This window comes from Hippoglossus hippoglossus, chromosome 8, assembly GCF_009819705.1.
Source record: "Hippoglossus hippoglossus isolate fHipHip1 chromosome 8, fHipHip1.pri, whole genome shotgun sequence".
Lineage (NCBI taxonomy): Eukaryota > Metazoa > Chordata > Actinopteri > Pleuronectiformes > Pleuronectidae > Hippoglossus > Hippoglossus hippoglossus.
In genome coordinates, this window is record NC_047158.1 from 27,188 (window position 1) to 39,639 (window position 12,452).

The 12,452-nt window shown below is 42.4% G+C and overlaps 1 long non-coding RNA gene across 1 annotated transcript; it reads right to left on the minus strand.

Moving 5' to 3' along the window:
- Nucleotides 1–963: 963 nt before the first annotated feature.
- LOC117767031 lies at nucleotides 964–12,134 on the minus strand. Its single transcript, XR_004614818.1, has 3 exons — nucleotides 12,123–12,134; nucleotides 7,392–7,395; nucleotides 964–1,231 (listed from the first exon to the last, which is right to left on the minus strand). It is a non-coding gene; the product is annotated as an uncharacterized LOC117767031 (long non-coding RNA).
- Nucleotides 12,135–12,452: the final 318 nt, after the last annotated feature.

Genomic DNA, 12,452 nt, shown 5'->3' on the forward strand with positions numbered 1-12,452 from the left:
AAGCCCCTATTAAAATACACGTGGATAACTTTGGTGGTTTCCAGCCTCTTGTATTTCCAGATTTCCATCACACTCTCTTACCGGGAGATATTAACATTTTTGACAGGTGAAGAAGCCCTGTCTGGGGGAAGGAAATGGAAGGACAAAGTGTAGCCATCAAAGAGCTGACAGTGTGCCTGGAAAGACATAAAAACTCATCAAATGAACAAGTTAAAGATCTGGTAGCTCAAATAAGTGCAAATCATCGCCAGATTTTTGAAAAAATTACATCCAACAAAGAAGTTATGGAAACTGAAATGGATAAGATAGTGAAGGGGGTCAAACTGATGCTGGAAGAGGAACTGAAAAATTCAGAAACCTCCATTCTGTCAGGGATCCATTTTATGATAGAACAACTTCAAGTGGAGATTCAACAAGATCTCAAAAAGTTTCACACAGTTACTGAAGAAAGACTCTGCAAGTTATCAGAAAAGATTCAAGCAAGTAACAGTGAGCAAATTAACTTGACTACAAACCTTGGGAAAGTGGAGGTGGCAAAGAACGGTTACAAAGTCTTGAACAGAAAACTTCCTTTCTGAAAGAAAAGCTTGACTCTCTAATGGTAGAAGCCAAATCTACCCCATCTCCTTCAAGCTCTAGTGCAGTGGTTCTTAACCTTATTGGAAGTACTGAACCCTGCAAGCTTCATCAGTGCATTCACCGAAACCTTCGTAATTGGAAAAATAAAATATGATTTCTTCAAAACATAGGTATATATTTTATTAGTGCACAAAATGAACCATGCATCAGTTGCACACAAAATCACTGTGTTCAAAGAACAAAACCAAGAAAACATGAATTTCACACAAAAACATAACTCAATGAATATTTATTGCACATCAATGTGACTTTTGCTGTTGCCTTTCAGATACAAGTTCAGAAATGCGCGGCTTCACCTTGGCAAGTGCCACTCATATCATTTTCGCAACAAAGTCTGTTCTTTTTCTTAGTTTTTATGTCTACCATCCTCAAAAAAGATTGCTTGCAAAGATACGTTGTAACAAACGGTGTGAGTATCTCAAGGGCTTTCTTAGCAATAAGAGGGTATGGTACGATTTGGTGACACCAAAACGTTGAGAGCGTTGTTGTTCTGAAGAGTTGCTGTTGAAGCTGGCTCTGCTGAAGTTCAATGATTTCCTCGAGGTATTCATCGTTGACATCTGCTGTCGCAACACTAAACGTGAACGGCTGTCTCACCCATGCTGGATATGACTCTCTGGTGGGGAAGTATCCGTCGAGAGACTTTGCAAGCTCATCTAAGTGCATGGCAATTGCTTGCTTCAGCTCCCCAGGTACAGAAATGTCTCCAATTCCAGACACGTCTTCGATCTTATGTAGCGTCGTCCAGCAGGGGAAAGTTTGCGAAGTTATCATTCTCTGTTCATCGTTTCCATGAAGGTAGCTTTTTTTTAAACGCCTTCAGGTTTTCTTCCGCTTCGATGATGTTGACTCCACCGCCCTGCATCTGTCGATTGAGATGATTGAGAGCATCGAAAATATCGGCCATGTACGCCAAAATGAGAATGAACTCAGAATTTTCGAAGCAATCTGCGTGACAATGTTGGTACTCTCGCAAAAACAGGGCTAATTCCACACTCATGGCAAAAACACGATTCAGCACCTTTCCCCGGGATAACCACCGAATGTTACACCGAATGGTACAGAAGTACCTCGAATTCAGAGCCCATTTCCTTACACAGCTCTTTGAAGATGCGGTGCTTCATAGCACTATTTCGCACGTAGTTCACACATTCAACTACAATTTTTAATACTTCTGCCAGTTTTGGAAGCAAGGTTTTTGTTGCCAACGCATGCCTGTGCAGAACACAGTGCGTAACAATGATGTGTGGTGCATCGGATTTCACCAGCGCTTCAAAACCAGAACAAACTGCAGAAACCATATTCCCACGAAAGATCGTTGTCTCTGAAGAAGTCATCCACGAGTTTCTTCACATCAACTGCCTTGGTTGTGATAAAAAAATCTTCCTTTATCACGTCGTCTTTCATATAGCGCACGAATACAACAAGCTGGCTTAGATTGGAAACGTCGGTGGTCTCGTCGAGTTGGAGGCTGAATTTTGCTGGGCTTGAAATCAGATCTGCAACTACTTGAGCCAAGATGTCATCGCTCATGTCGTCTATTCTGCTGCTGATAGTGTCATTTGAAAGAGGAAATTGGGATAACTTATCTTCAGCAGCTTTTCCCAGCATGATATTTGCCATCTTCAACGCAGCTGGTTTTACGAGTGTTTCACCAATGGTGTGTGGTTTGCCCTGCTTTGCGATCAGGTACGCAACTTCGTACGATGCTGTGAGGATCGGTTTGTCAATGGGTACAAAGCTGAGAACAGGCAGAGTAGCCTTTTCATCGAATCTGGCTCTCTTCACCTTGAATTCAGCGAGCATTGTGTTCTTGTATTTCCCATCTCCATGCAGCTTTAGGAAGTGTTCCTTTAGTTTTGCCGGTGCTAGACTAGAATTGCTCAACTTGGCATTGCAAATCATGCATTGAGGACACTGACTCCCATCACGTTCCTTGATACTCGTGAATCCATATTGTACGTATTCGTCCAACCACTTTCTTTTTTTGCTCGACATAGTTAGTATGAAGGGTTAAAAGATTAAAAGAAAATCACAAATGACGTACAATCACAACAGCCACAAGTCGACTACTGAGCGCACCAAGTTCCTGATCACGCAATGTGGCGTGATCCGCTGCAGCCAATGATGGCCAAGCGGAGCATGACGTCACGAATAATACGAGTGGGCTGAATTTATCTAACACGGCGAAGAAAAATTATGTGTTGCCAATTTTTTGACGGCCGACAAAAACGGCCCGACATTGCTAGTGCGAACCGGGCTATACTGTGTGTGTCTTGACCCCTGCCGAACCCTGGAGAGTGACTCAACGAACCCCTGGGGTTCGATCGAACCCAGCTTAAGAACCACTGCTCTAGTGCTTATCCTTTGGATAAACAATCCTCAGCTGCAGCCACAACCTCAGCTATGATAAAAAGTGATCATATCAGGTTGACCTTTACTACTTATGGAACATCTAAGGATGACCCTGATCCCCTCACTTATTTGTCAAAATGCCATGACTTTCTTGCTCTGCATCCATTATCTAATGCTGAGATTCTGGCCACCTTCAGAACTGTACTCCATGGGACTGCTCGTGACTGGTGGGAAATTGCCCGATCAACGGTAACCACCTGGAGCCAGTTTGAAACTGTTTTTCTAGCAGCTTTCCTATCAGAAGATTATGAGGAAGAGCTAGCTGAACGTGTCAGAACCAGAAGACAACAAGAGAAAGAAACCATCAGAGACTTTGCTTTCTCTTATAGAGCTCTCTGTAAAAGATGGAACCCCACTCTCACAGAGGCTAGCATTGTTAAAATGATTCTGAAAAACATTAAACCTCTACTTGCTAGTCAGCTCAGGGGCAGGGTTGAAACTGTTGAAGATTTAGTACGCCTTGGTCACCAACTAGAAAGAGATTATGAACAACATCTTGGATACAATCAGAGAATGGGTGTTAGAAATCCTTACCTTTTTCCCTAAAATATCACCTCAGTTCAACCTGAAAATCAAACCAGACACTTAGTTTTGTGCTGGAGATGTCAAGGAAACCACCCTCCTGGTTCCTGTCCACATTACCACTCACCTGGCAAGTTCACTCATTATCACCAGCAGCAGGTGCCTAAGCACCCTCCCCGACCTCCAAAACCAAAAGGTCTGCCTGGCAATGGCTCTGTGTCAGTTGTGAAATCCAAAAAACCTGTCCAACCGATATTTCAACGAGTGCATGAAACCTCAACTGTGGCAAATTCAGAGACAACATGCAAACCTCTTGATACCTCATCCAGTCCCCATCAACTCCTTGTGCCGATTTCCATTGATACTTGGCGTGGAAAAGCCATAGTTGACACCGGAGCCAGTTACACTCTCATTCATGAGTACCTCTGGGTGGAATTAAAGGGGTCAAAGGCTGACCTCCAGCCATGGGTAGAAGGTCCCTTGTATCTGGCCAAAACCTCTCTGTGGAACTTCAAGGACAAGTGTCCACTCTACCTACAGTTGTACTTGGGTCAGAAGCTCTAGCCTATGGTATGGTTCTTGGTCTTGATTTCATTTGTAGTGTCGGTATGATAATCAATGTGGCTGACAATGTATACAGTTTCAAGTCCAACCCCCCTGTTACTTATCCCTTTCAACCAGGCAGTGCCCATCCCCCAGGAAAAAGAGCTCATGAAAATCAATCAAACATCCGAACGTCAAAGACCAGTCCAGTATGGAATCTTTCATTGATAAGCTCTGTTCCACCTCCCATTCTCTCTCTGGAACCGGTGCGACTGGAAGCCAAAGATTACATCAACCTTGCTGTGTCACATGCTCACTTGCAAGATGGAGAAAAGAAACAGTTACGACAGCTCCTTGAGTCTAACCCACAGTCTGCACCAATCAGCCTGGAAAAACTGATATTCTTCAGCACACCATCTATACTACCAACTGTGTACCCATCAAACAAAGGCCTTACCGGATGAATCCTGGTAAGCAAGCCATTGTGAAAGAACAATTAAGAGATATGATTACTGCTGGAGTTGTTGAACCTTCCTATTCCTATTCCCCTGTAGTCCTACCACCGAAAAAAGATGGAGGGACATCGATTTTGTGTAGATTTTCGGAAAGTCAATGCTGTCACTGAAACAGACGCATATCCTCTCCCAAACATAAATGAAATACTGGAGTCCCTTTCTGGAGCCTCCCTTTTCTCCACAATTGATTTAAATAGTGGATACTGGCAAGTACCCATGGATCCTTGCAGTAAAGCAAAAACTGCCTTTGTCACTCATTCTGGCTTGTATCATTTCAATGTCATGCCTTTCGGTCTCAAGAATGCCCCAGCCACCTTTCAACGACTAATGGAGAAAGTCCTGGAGGGCCTACGGGGAGAAATCTGTTTAGTATATCTAGACGACATAATTGTTTATTCATCATCTGTGACTCAGCATTTTGAACGTCTGCGAAATGTAATAGATCGACTCCAAAAAGCTAATCTGAATCTCAAGAAGTCTAGATTCTGCCTGCAAGAACTCAGATTCCTGGGACATATTGTCTCTGGTCAAGGAGTCAGTGCTGATCCTGACAAAGTCGAGGCAATTAGGTCCTATCCAGCACCGAACACCCTCAAGGAGGTTCAGAGTTTCTTGGGGCTTGCCGGATGGTGTCATAAATTTGTACCAGACTTCTCAAAAATTGCTTAGCCCTTAAATGATCTCAAGAAAAAAGGAAGATCTTTCTTCTGGAGTCAAGCATGCCAGAATTCCTTTGACAAACTAAAGACCAGTTTGATCTCACCACCTATCTTAGGCCACCCAAATCTTAACTTTCCTTTCTTTGTCTATACTGATGCAAGTAATACAGGTCTTGGAGCTGTGTTGACGCAGAGAGCAGACACTGGAAGCGAAGTCGTTCTTGCTTATGCCAGTCGAACTTTAAACCGAGCTGAGAGAAATTACTCTGTAACAGAAGAAGAGTGCCTTGCAATAATTTGGGCTCTAGAAAGATGGCAACACTATCTGGAGCCAAATCTCTTTACTGTCATTACAGACCATTCTGCCTTGAAATGGGTCCTCTCATTAACAAAAACCAAAAGTCGTTTGATCAGATGAGCACTAAGATTGCAACGGTTCGACTTTATTGTGGAATACAGGAAAGGAAAACTAAATGGTGCTCCTGATGCTCTTTTTCGAGGATCCCCCCTTTCAGCCAGTGCTGCCTGTACTCTAATTAAAAATATGGGAATATCCCTATTTCCCTGGAAAAAGTTTGGGAAGAGCAACATAAAGAACCTAATGCGGAGAAAATCATGCAGCTAGCTAGCTAGCTGACAACCAAAAACTGAAACAGGATTTTGTTGTCCTGGAAGATAAACTATATCACAAAAAACAGATGGCAGAAAATCAGATCCACTATAGGCTCTACATTCCCCAGAGTCTGGTTCAGGAGATACTTGAAATCTATCACGAGAATCCATTAACTGGACACGCAGGTATCTTCAAAACCTATAAAAGGCTTTATGAAGTAGTGTATTGGCCGGGAATGTGGACAGATGTGAAGAACTTCTTAAAAAACTGTGTTGTTTGCCAAAGTATCAAAGCAGGTAATCAGAAACCTGCTGGAAAGATGCAACAAACCTCTGTCAAAGGCGCTAATGTGATGTTAGGCATTGACCTTATGGGTCCACTACCAAGAAGTTCAGAAAGAAAGGAATACCTATTAGTAGTAGTTGTAACTGACTGCTAAACCTGGTAGGTTATGCAGATTGTTTCATTTATTATTTGGGTTGGGTTTATTTTGTTCTTTATGTTCGAGTATGTATCGTGTTATTTAAGTTAGTAATTTTTTGTCCTTTTTAAACGTAGCGACTCACCTCGCGTAAATGCCTGTAGCTTTCACGGCGCGGACCGATGTAATATACACACCAAATCCCTCGCTTCCGGTCCGAGCCGATATAAAACACCTGCCGTACAGCTGCGTCTTAAGGATGGTAGCAGCGGAAACGACAGGACGCCAGCTGCACGGCGATTCCTTACCTTACGGACGTATTTTAATCCTCGTTTAACACCCCTCGCCGAGCGGAATGAGGTAGGAAGCAGGTTTTATTCACTTTGCTACAGGTAGCGCGGAATGGGAGTCGCTATGTCACATTAACCCGTCAAACTTGTCTCACGTGGTTATTTGTTTGTTTAGCTGATGTTTAGGTATTTTAACGGTTGTATTTGTCTTTTATTAAATGATTATGTTGTACTTGTTGTCGTTCTAGTTTTACGGTGTTTTACGAGAAGTGTAGCAGAAAAGGAGAAAACTAAAAAGACAGAATGGCCCTTTACTCCTCAACAGGAAAAGTAGGGGTGATGATAAATGGGACACACCTGTGAGCCAGAGAGAAGAGGGAAATTCAAACAAAGGCAGCATGGAGTGGAAGCATATGAAGTCAGAGAAAATGTAGGAAGGAGATCATAAAAAAGATAAACTACTTTCTGGAAAGCATGATCCCAGAACCGGCTGGATTTATTTCACAATCGTCCTGGACCATGAGGCAAGAAAGCTGATCCCTGGAGCCTGAAGTGGATTTAAAAAAACTATCTAACCTGCTCGGATTGGAACGTGATTCCCTCTTTCCTGGATGAACCAAACAAGCTAAGTCCCCCTATTGAAACTCTCCTGGCTTCACCGAATTCCCTTGGCCTCTAGAAACTTCACCCCTCATCTTCCCTCTACCTGGAGATTAAAGGACCGCCATAAAGAACACACATTTCCCTCACTTTACCTTTTCATTGGACCCTAACTCCCCTCTCCAACAACCCCACACCCACACACACACACATATCCCTCTTTACAAATCGAATTATGAACTGAATGGCATATTATATACAAACAGTTTCGTTCCTGAACACTCTCCCCACACACACAATCTCACTTGATCTGAACTCGACCTATACTCATCATGAACTCTTAACGGAAGCTTCTTTCATATGTTTATTTGATGGACGGTTAATTGTTCTTATTTGGAAATGAATTTGTTTGCATTGATTACTGGATATTTTGGTCAATATGAGTTCTGTCTGTTTATCAATTATACCTTTTTGATTTGATTGTTAACTTGATTGAATAATTCAATGGAATATATATTGATTAACCGAATTGATTGTTTGTGGTTTCTTTTTCTTTGATGCCTTTTGTAGTTAGGTAAATAAGCTATCCGGGTTAACTCTCTTACCGGGAGATATTAACATTTTTGACAGGTGAAGAAGCCCTGTCTGGTGCCCAACTCTTTCATTTTTTCAATTTAGAAAAACCTACGCTACAACCTTGTTGAGAATGTCAGCAAACTATACAAGGAAACATTGTCATGTGGAAAAGAGATACATATTGGGTTATATGACAGACAATTTATGGATATTTATATATGTATATTCCTAAATCTTTTGTAATAGACAAGAGACCATTTCTTTTAAAGGAGTAAGGGCTTAAGAGGCATAAATAAAAACACCAAGAAATGAGGATATATTGAATATCTTTTTATTAGTTTACTGTTTTCTGTTTTTAAGTGTTTAATTCTCAAAGAAACAGAAATAATCATGAAAAGAGTTTGGAGAAGCACAATGAGGAGAAAAATCTACTGATGGCGCTGGATCTTTATGGTGGTGTCACAATCAGATCTTTGAAGACAGAGACAATATATTTGTCCAGTGTTGGGTCTTCCTTCCATTTCCAATTCAAACAGCACACTTACAACACCGTGCCACTTTTTGCAGATTTTTTTGAAAACGGCTTTGTCAAGGTGTTTCATCATTTTTGGGGTGATCTCAAAATCTTCATCCTTGATTTCGACCCATATGTATTCGAGTAGACGCTCGATGATGGTGTTTGGTGATCTGAGAGTGTTCGACAACTTTGCTTTAGCAAAGATCCTCGAAACCAGCTTCAGAACAATTATCCTGATGGGTAATTTCCTTCCTTCCACTGTTGGTTCTTGCTCTTCTCTGTATTCTTCATTGAATTCAGGAGTGGTCACCTTGCTTTCTGAGCCAGACCCTTTACCAGGTGCCGAAGGCAGACTGGCCCCACCGATCGGGCCCTCTGACACAGCTTTTTCTAAAGTATGTGTTATCACCCTGGAGGTGAGAGTTTCTGACTGTGTGTGAAGCCACCACCTCATTACTCCAAGGAAACACCACACAATGGCAAGGATGTCAGCTGATATGATAGCACGTGGCGGACAAACCGTTATGCTTGTGCACTGTGGTTGTGAGGCTTTTGGTCGTGAGGTAATCTTAAATCTCATCCTATCTATGTGATTGTTGAGGATATTATTCAGCTTGTTGGTTAACTCGAGGGTTTCACCACTGAAAATATCATCCATCCATTGAGACCCATTCTGCCCCTGCTGTATCTCACCAACTGCTGTTGGAAGCAGAGTGTCAATATCACTCATGACAGATTGCATTGACTGCGGGAGGGTCGTCGAAAATACGGTGATGAATGGAAAGGGATGGACGAGACCGACCTGCGCGCCTACGTAGGGCTGCTGATCTTAGCGGGTGTGTACAGGTCCCGGGCGAGGCCGCCGCCAGCCTGTGGGACGCCGAGAGCGGCCGGGCGATATTTCGTGCCACGATGCCCCTAAAACTCTTCCACACGTACTCCAGACTGCTGCGCTTCGACGACCGCGAGACGAGACGCACGAGACGAACCATGGACAAACTGGCGGCCGTGTGAGAGGTCTGGGACACGTGGGTGTCGCGGCTACCGACACTGCACGGACGCATCCGCCGCGGTTGTGAAGGCTGTAAAAGCCGCCGCCGCCGCCGCCGCACAGAGAGCTGTTGACTACGATGCTCAACCCGAGTGTCCGGCCTCCTCCATAGCCCTAGCAGCAGCCCCGCTCGGGGCGAGTAAGAGGTGTCAGATATGCCCCAGGAAAAAGGACTGTAAAACTCACACCATGTGCCGCGGGTGTAACAAATACATCTGCAAGGGCTGCTCACTTGTCTATTGCGCTACGTGTGCGTCCTAATATGGGGTGGGCTATGTGAGGGGGCCAACAGCCGGGGGAAGCAGGGACAACACAAGGGTTAATTTTGAAGGAAATTTTAGATCTCAACTAATTCAATTTTGGAGTTAAATTTCTGCAGGAAGATGGAAATATTACAACTGCAACATATTTTTTATATCTCACTTATGTAAAAAGCAACAAGAGTTTATATGATTTAATATATAGGATAAGATGTAGAATATCCCTTGTACGTCTGAAGGTCTTCTGCACAAATTACCACAAAAAAAACATTAGGTCTTAGCAGGTGTTGGGGGCCACCAGCGGATGTTAGGGACATAACTTCAGTTGTGCACCTTAGCGTCATCAAGTGTTTTGACCTTCTGATCAATGATACAGGCCGAACTTGAGGGTACGCTGAGGATAAAGGTAAATCTGACTGGCTGCTGGGTATTATGGCAGTACTATGAAAGCCATGTGGCTGCTCAGTAGATCAGACATCATTACCACTTGTGATGGAAATCTGGAAATACAAGAGGCTGGAAACACCAAAGTTATCCACGTGTATTTTAATAGGGGCTTTCTGCAGAAAGGATCAACACAGAGAGTCACAAGGATCTCAGAGTGAAGATGCAGGACACTCAAATGCAAGCATCTTATATAGGAGGACTAAGGCTGTCTCTCAGAACCAGTTAAGACTGGTTCTGTAGGTGCAGGAGGAGAGGAATCTAAACACAAACAACTGATTTACATGTGTTTCCTAAGGAGATAAGCAGACATACATTCCGTTCTTTGGAGGGTAAATAAGTGGCAAAAGGGTCTGGCAGTTTTCAGGTCATACACAGTTCAGACCATAAAACAGCTCAGGTCATAAAGCATTTGAACAGTTTGTTTATATATGTAGATACAGGTCATAAAAGTCTTTAGACAAGGCTGTAAAATCTTACTTCTAATTCCAAAATAGTTTGTCAACCATACTTAGTTAATTTTTTCTACTACACACTTTAGCCTTTTTAAACTAAACTCTGTACCATTTTAGAACATAGGACAAGATGGAGAATATTCCTTGTACGTTTGACCGCAGCAATTAATGCCTATTGCCAGTTGATGTTAGCGGATGTTAGTGACCACCAGCGGATGTTAGGGACATATCTTCAGTTGTGTACCTTAGCGTCATCAGGTGTTTAGGTCTTTTAATCACAAGACATCCTCTTTTAAGGCAGGCCCACTGTCAAGTTCCTAGGTTTTTTTCCTTCAACTCCTGCCCAACTTGCAATGGCCTGGTACATTACCCCCAAAGGACGCACGGGACAACTCTTTTAAACACAGCTCAATGTTTATTTTGCCTTATTTGTTCATTGTTTGCTGGTTGGTTCATCAGGTTGAAAACCTTCAAAACACAAAAAGAACAAGAAGTTATACAAATATTTTTCAAACAACTTCAATCCAATAAATAAAGTAAATATGTTTTTACAGTGTACGTAAATGAATGAATGTAAACAGTATTCAAACACCTATATAAATTGAACAAATAACTAAGTACACTTAAACAAAAAGCCAAACCTATATGCATGAAGCCTGTATGCTGTGCCTGTGTGCTGTGCGCTGCTGGTTCTTATTTCACAATTCGTCAAAGAAGACATCCTAACATTCATGACGATAGCAGCGCTTCCAATATTAAATCATCAAAATAAAAGTCTTGCTACAGTACCAGTGGCTTCTTTGGTGTACCATGAGCTGAATCCTCTCTCCTGCCTCTCTCTCTCTCTGCTGAGACGTTTGCTGAGAGTCCTCATCCGCAGGTGTCCCAACTCAAGTCATAATGAGCAGCCTGCACTGGCCTGCTGGTGGTGCATTATGGGACTTGAAGTTTTACTTAGGCAAAGTTCATAATTTTGCCTCGAAACCCACCACAGGTTGATCAGACCTGGGTGCATGTCCCTAGCATATTGGGGCCCAGTTGGGATCTTTCCTCCTGATCCAGAGCCATTGGCTGCAGTGTTCTGCAGTGTGTGATGTTTCTTTTATGGTCCGGCGCAGGGCTTGTCGATGGATCTCCAGATCTTTGTGCAACCTAATGGTGCAGCCAACCTCCACAGGGCAAGCTATTGCTTTCCTTTTTTTTTTTTTTTTTTGTTTTCAGGCAAATGAACTTCTTGGCTTGTGTGATGCTGCGCTAAATCAACTTGCAACACAATCAGAATCAGATTTAGTGTCACTTCTATAATATTCACTCAGCATACACAGGAATGATGAAGAAGAAAATGCCTTTCTCCACAGATCAGTCATACATAGTAAAAACTGACATTTTGAAAAAAGCAATAGAAAACAGGACTCAGAAGTCATTTGTATTTGGAGTTGACAAAGTGCCTTGTTAAAAATATGCTTAATACAAACCATAAAACAAAATCGCAAATCCCAACATTGGTGCTGACACAGATCAGACAGTGACATTCATCACTTCTCCAAATGAAAAATATGTGAATTTTATTCACAATTTATCTTAAGTCATTTGTTTTTCAACTGCAGAACAAATCCCTGACAATGCACAAAGTATTATACAATGGACATGAAGGGTAACGTATTGCATAAGGAACTAAGTGAAGCAGTTTATTAGGTACACCAAGCTAAAACTAATACAATCCAACACCAACAGCCCTAAAACATGTCCTCCCTTCATGAAATGTACAATATTTATATAATATATGGCATTTTGGATGGGACTGCATTAGTTCCACTCAGTGTACCTAGGCATTGGTTATTAAATTAGGCATTGCTGTATTTCAAATAAACACATTTTCAAGGTACAACTGGAATTGAAGATCTCTCACCTAAGATGGAGCCCAAAAATAAG